This window comes from Megalopta genalis, chromosome 7, assembly GCF_051020955.1.
Source record: "Megalopta genalis isolate 19385.01 chromosome 7, iyMegGena1_principal, whole genome shotgun sequence".
NCBI lineage: Eukaryota > Metazoa > Arthropoda > Insecta > Hymenoptera > Halictidae > Megalopta > Megalopta genalis.
The window spans coordinates 7,297,601-7,305,177 of NC_135019.1; positions in this window are offsets into that span (position 1 = coordinate 7,297,601).

Here is a 7,577-nt window from a genome sequence, read left to right on the forward strand (position 1 = left end):
TCTGATTGCACGCTAACGCTCCCCCACAGCTCTCTTCCGTCTCGCAGCGTAGAAACATCGAATCGGTAAAACCTGGATAAAGGGGAACAACTGGCGTTCTATTATTCATTCGTTCCAGGAGAACTGTGCCATATTTTGCTTAAATTGACATTTGCGTACTTTCGAGAAGTCTGTAGAGATTGTCATTCTTGAGTGACGTTTGAACGAGGCGACGCCAGAAATGACAGTTTTTTTTTTTTAATGAACGGATGTTGTTAGGCGGGATTCGTGGGATCTATGATTGATATCATAGCCATTTAAATCGATCATGGCTGGACTCTTTTGGGATTCGTCGTTCGGTCATAGTATGATTTAAGGCTAAGAAGAGGCACGAGGAGATGTTAACGTTGATACGCGAGGTGACACTCAGGTAAGTGGCTCGTCTTCCAATAATTCGCGAAAATATTTAAGATTATAAACAATGGGAATCGGGACTTCGCAATAGCAAGTCAGGACTTATTAACAATAAACCTACCGCGGTCAAAGTGACCGCTTTCTTATTGGGTTGGCAACTAAGTAATTGCCGATTTCAGTTATCGATGTCTCTCACTCCCATTTTTATGATATCCGTAAATGTTATATTATAAAATTATTATTATTATTATTATGTTATTTTTTATTATCCGCGAATGTTAGCAACTGGACAAATTGAATGCAGCGGTCAAGGAAAAGCGACCAGAATTGGTCAATCGTAAAGGTGTCATTTTCCAGCAGGACAATGCTAGGCCGCACACGTCTTTGTCCACTCGGCAAAAATTCATGGATATTGGTTGGGAATTGATGTTACACCCACCATATAGCCCTGATCTCGCGCCATCGGATTACCACTTATTTCGATCCCTGGACAACTCCCTTCGTGGTAAAACTTTTAATGACGATGACCCTGTAAAATCTCACTTAACTCAGTTTTTGGCCGAAAAGGATCAGACTTTCTACGAGCGTGGAATTTTCAAGTTGTCAGAAAGATGGCAAAAGGTCATCGAACAAAATGGAAAATACATTACAGATTAAACTTCATTCCAAGTAAAAAAATTTTTCATTTCATTGAACAAATCGGCAATTACTTAGTTGCCAATCCAATATTTTGCAATTCTGCAAAGTTCCGGGACTCTTTCGTGGAAAACGCTTGAATAAGTTGTATTATTAGAGCAAGTTTTATAATAAAAACTTTACAAATTCGAAATAAATTCGGTCTTCTCACTTTTGTGAAGCAGTACATGCCAGTTAGTATTATTGCTTGGTTGGTTTAGTGTTAAACCGCTTGCAGTTGAGCAATGTGTTGAGCTCGTTATAAAGATTTCGAACATAATCTACTACGTCTAATAAATAATAGTATGCACTTTTCTTTAAATTGGGATCAAATTCTACACTTCTATTATCAATGTCTAAGCATTGAAACAAAAGCTGGCATGCAATCGATATCTTAACCATCTAGGAGTGTATTAGTAACGAAGAAGTGTTAATCGATGTAACTGTCAATGGAATCATGGTAAAATAGATTAATCGATTGTCGTTCTAATTCCGAAATATGCTGCTGAAAAAAATGATAGCATAGACAAATTTTGGTTAGAAATTGGCCAACTTTGACTGACGATAACTCCGCGAAAAATCATCGTAGGATGATTATTGTCTATTTCATTGTCTACTTTAAGAGTTACGATTATTGTCTGCTTTAAGACGATGCTTCTGGATTTTAATATGTTCAGTGCCGCGTGAGTCACGTATGGGTGACATCAATTTTTAACTAGGTTTTTGAAATTCATTTTTATTGTAATATATCGAACAAAAATGGAATATTATTAAGATTTGTAGAATACAAAATAGTTGAACCAATATTTCCCATGGTAAATTTTCACTTTCCAGTTTCAGTTTCATTAATTAAATGACTTTGATATCGCGTGAATTTTTCGAATTAATATTCGGCACGTGTCAAGTTTGTCTTCGGTCAAATTTGTCTCGGAGATGCCGTTTGCAGTCGAACTAATCGCCGGTCAAAGTTCGCCAATTTCTATCCAATCTCTATTCATGCTACAATTTCGTTGAGCAGCGTGTTTGAAAAGTCTGACACTGGCTATTCGACCTGCAGTGGCAAGTTGCAATGAAAGCACAGTTCGCGCCGGGATCTCGTACCCAGCGCATAAATAACAGGTTGAAAACAGCATCTGCCGGCCACTCGAAGAGACTTTTTCCGCACAAAGCCGGGTCGCGTCGTTTCCTAGGATCGGCCTTTTCGGTGTGTCCAGGAGAAATTAGCCGGCGGCAGAATGCGTCAATGCATATCTAGCAGCGGTTACGTCGCCTGGCCGAAAACGGCATATGGAGTCACGCCTACGAGGCGTTCGAGGGGCGGGGGAGGGGGGGCACGGGGCCCCGTTTCTCTGTGGGTCCCCTCGAAGGACGGACCAGCACGCGCCGCAGCCTGCGAAAATACGCGCGCCGGGCGCAACCCGGCTGCGGAGTGCGCAGCCTGCAATTTTCGGCGTCAACGGGATCCCCATGGGAGACACTGATCTCTTTCAGGGGACGGGGCCGGTCACAAAAGCGGCGACGCCACCCCCTTGAAGAATTCGACCCGACGGAATTGTCAAAACAAGCCGGGAATCGATTACGGCAGTGATTGGGACGAGTCCTTGGATGAATGGACGCTGATTTCTAAGTGGAGGGATACATGCGAAGCGATCTGTTTCGCTGAATTCATTTGGAAAGTCGATCCGTGGTGTGATCGGCTCTTCTCGATGTTGACACGCTGGATGGTTTTGTTATATTAATGATGGAGTTTGGGCACTTATGCGGAGGGCTGTTGAGGCGATTGTTTAATGCGATTGTGCTTGACGGGGGGGAATCGTGTTCGATCGTCGAGGAACGAGGTATTCGGAGAAAGAGCTCGCTGTGACCTAATTGTTTGCTAAAATTAAATTCCGAGATATGTCACCGAGCTGGGCGACGCATAAATGAAGCAACGTTTGGGCGAACCAATTATCTGGGGATTTATGTGAGACGTTTTTAGTTTACTTTTATTAGGCTGTGTTTCTTGTAACAATAAAAATTGCATCAATTCCTGTCACTTTGGCCTTTTCTTAGTCAGACGTTTTTTTATGTGAGACGTTTTTAGTTTACTTTTATCAGGCTGTGTTTCTTGTAACAATAAAAATTGCATCAATACCTGTCACTTTGGTGTTTTCTTAGTGAGACGTTTTCTTATATGAGACGTTTTTAGTTTACTTTTATCAGGCTGTGTTTCTTGTAACAATAAAAATTGCATCGATTCCTGTCACTTTGGTCTTTTCTTAGTTACTTTATCAAGTTGGAAATAATTTATCGATGTTCCTAATTTCATCTAAACGTTTCATTGCTCCAATTCGCTTATCTAGCTTCGCCTTTTGCACGAAGAAAAAGAAATTTAACTTCGTCAATTCAGTGTATATTTATCTTCAGCTTTTACACGTAATAATTCAACTTCATCGTTTCGATTTTTCATTTATTTTCGTCCAGTACCATCTCAATGACAATCGACGTTGCACGAAACACGACCACGAAAATGGTTCAATAATTAGCAAAGATGTACGATGTACGTAGCGAACAATGAAGAGAGGCTTCATTGAATCGAGGGACGAAGTGGGCCGAGAATTTTAAACGTAATCGATGTCACAACTTCGTAATTCTTTCTACGAACGAAAGCAAACGAGGTATAACTTATGGGGCCGGCTAATCGATCAAAATTTACGACTACACGAATGTCAATATGTTCATGCATCTCACGCGCATTAAAGAAGGAAGTGGATTGAACGGAATCGTGCTGTGACTTGAAGTTGGGGAGTTACGACAGGGGAAAGGAATTACGGGACACGATGGAACGGGGTTCACCGGTACAAAGTGCACGAAACATCGGCGCGGTATGCTATATCATGAACGAAGGGAGCGTTGCCTGTAATTTCATGACCGTACCCTAATCGTTGCATCGATAATAATTTTAATTCTATATCTACATTAATTACAGACCTCTGTGATACGCGATTATACATTGCTACTGCAAACTCTATCAATTATTAGGCGAAGGGTCTCAATGGAATCAAGTTTTAATCATTTTAGTAAGCTCAAAGTAATATAACGGTACACGTTCTGTTCGCACTGTTTTCTATTTCATTCGCTTATTTTTTCTATAAATGCAGCCGCGATCTATAGATTACATTATTTGCACTTATTTAGAGTGAATACATTTTTATATTACTTATCGTCTTTACGATGGTATAAAATTATAAATTTTCATTTCGATAGGTTAGTGATTGTATATTGATGCAGTATCATGTTTTGCATAAATTTTTGAACAATCACATTCATTACTTTCAGCCAACTTCGATTACCCAAATTACCCTATAATTATTATTATTATTATAATAATTATAATATATATAATAATTTAAAAATATATAATAAAAATATATAATAATTATAATATATATAATAATAATAATAATTATTATTATTATTATATTATTATAATTATTACCCGATCGATTACTCCTCTATCCGAATTCTTCATTACCCAAACACCTGTTATCTACGCGAATAAATCAATCGAATCAAATCGATGGAGATTTTGTCTAGCATTGCAACCAAGTGCACCTCTGTTTACTCAAAATAGTTCTCCGAACACCGGACCTACCAAGAATTAAAAGTGACTGAACTGTGAGCTACTCTGTAAGAATTATAAGACCGGCTTTGCTGTAAATTCTGCCTAGTTCAATGCTTAGCTTGTGCACGAAAAATGGACAATCTTTCGTAGAAAATGATTGCACAGATTTCGTAATTCGAGCATATACGATAGAATAAAGATGTCGACGGATCTAAGTACGGTAAATCTTCCCTAATGAAAATTAGGGAGAAATCTGAGCGAAACTCGGATTTTACGTATTGGGAAGATTGGACAATTTGGGAAGAGGAGATACGATTATTCGAGCCTCGCGGCTCGTTTTTATAGTCGTCGACAATCTCCAAAAATAAAAACTCTAATAAACAAAACATAATATATAAATAACCTCTAATCTAACTATAAAAACGAGCCGCAAAGCTCGAATGATCGCATCATCTCTTCCCAAATCTATCTAATCTTCCCAATAAGCACAATCCGAACGACAATTAGACAAAAATTCACCGTGCTCAGATCCTTCGACATTTTTATCCTATCATATATGCTCGAATTAAGAAATCCGCGCAATCATTTTCCATGAAAAATTCTCTACGACCTCTACAATTTTGCAACAGAAAATCAGAGCTCCTTGATCACTTCGGATGAGGTTCTTCAGGGTCCTGTACAGAGGGGTTGGACGAAATTCAAAGTCGAACGGTGGGGCTCGCGATCCAGAAAAGAAGAAGGAGCCCGGTGAAACAGGGGGAAAGGAGAAGTCGCGGCAGATGGGGAGGAGGAGGGGGGGATTGCAGGATGGTTGCAGGGTGTAGGTATAGTTATATACAGTGGGCACAATGGCAGCGGGAGAGTGCATTACGGTTAATACACGAAGGACCGCGGTCGTTTAGCCGAGGATCTCGGCAGTTACCGCTTCGCAAAGGATAAATCATCTCCCGATTTCAACCACGCCTACCGGAGGACAGAGAAGCGGCTCCCCCAGAGCGTAACGTACGGCCCAGACGTAATACCGTGGCCGCTGTTATGTGTCCGCCCGATGAAAACGCCGGGGCCATTCCGAAAGCGGAAAACTAATAATCCCTCGCCGCGGATATCCGTTCTGGAACGGCCAGCGCCGCGGAACCGAATACGTACGTACGCACGTACGTACGTACATCGATACCGACGATTGCGGATGTTTTTCGGCTCGTCTGGAAACTCGCACCGAACCCCCCTCCATCTCCCTACCCTCGAAATTACGGCGGTGCACTTTATCGAACGGCCGGGGAATACGGGTGGCACAATGGGAACGATCAAAGCCCGTGGGAAAATGGTATAAATCTGTCTTGCAACCGGCTAATTGACCAACCGCCGCGTTAGAACTCGCCGAAATTGGAACAATTTATTGAACCCGCCGATATTATTCTGGATTGGAGCAACTTCGTCGAGAAGAGCTCGATTTGTTTGTCGCGAAGGAAAGGGAAAGGAACAATTGCGCGCTCGATGTGATGACGAACACAAATTGATGACGTGGTCATTTTTGTCGCGTTCTTCTTTACGATGGCAAATGGGTTGACACGTTCGCGGACAGGAAAAATTGTAACCAGTTGCGGAAATAGACAGGTGTGATTTGTTATTGAAATAATTGTGATCTCTGCGTTTTGTTCGAGTGTATAGAATATTTTATTTTGCGCGGAATGTGTCATATCATTTTTATATGATGTATAGGTATATGATATGTAGTTATATATTACTATATACTATACTATATTATACTATATTATATTATATTACTATATTCTGTACTATATTATGCTATATTATATTATATTGCTATATACTATACTATATTATACTATATTGTATTATATTGCTATATTCTATACTATATTATATTATATTACTATATTCTATACTATATTATACTATATTATATTATATTGCTATATACTATATTATATTATATGGCTATATACTATATTATATTATATGGCTATATACTATATTATATTATATTGCTATATATTATACTATATTATATTATATTGCTATATACTATATTATATTATATTACTATATTCTATACTATATTATATTATATTACTATATACTATACTATATTATACTATATTTATTACAATGAATGCTATAGCGTCCACATCGATACAGATCAAACTGAAGCGCACAATAATCTAAAACAACAAACGCTACATAGAGTCAAATGCACGACAACGCGGCTTATGAACTTGAAACTTACAGCATTCGCGTCAATCTTGCATCGCAATGAAAACGAATGCTACAGCATTCGCGTCCGCGATCGTATCAACGAAATAAAAACGGAAAGATTTGTATAAATCGTCCGATTTTTATGACAGATTTATAAATCGAATAAATGCGCATTATTCTTCTCTTCGGATCCGATGATTTTCATTAAGTTGTCGGATTCGTACCAGAATTGTTTTCCAAACGGAAAGTGACGAGATTGGGGAACTACGTTTTTAGGAGTATTCCTTATTGGGAAGATAGTACTGTTTCGTATTCATGACGACGGAAAGTCCTGTCGCGAAGCGAGGAGCAATCGCATGGAAGTCGAGCGCGTTCTCACATCCGCGTGGAACGAGCGAAGGAAATCGAAACGGTGAATTAACGCGGTCTATTTCCCACACTCGGCACTGCAGTCGAGTGCCGGGAGGTTTCCCCATTTTCCCCAAAAGGGCCGTGAAATTGGGCAGACAAATCGCAGCTCGAGAGACCGCGACGAATTTCCAGCAGGCCGTGTCCTTCTTTGCTGCTGCAACGAACGTCTGTCACCTTCTCTATTTGTGGCCCTCGACGTTCTTTGTTTTCCACGATTAATAGTAGACCGGGCTTGCGTCTACCCGCACGTTGGAAAAAATGTTGACGTGTCAATAAG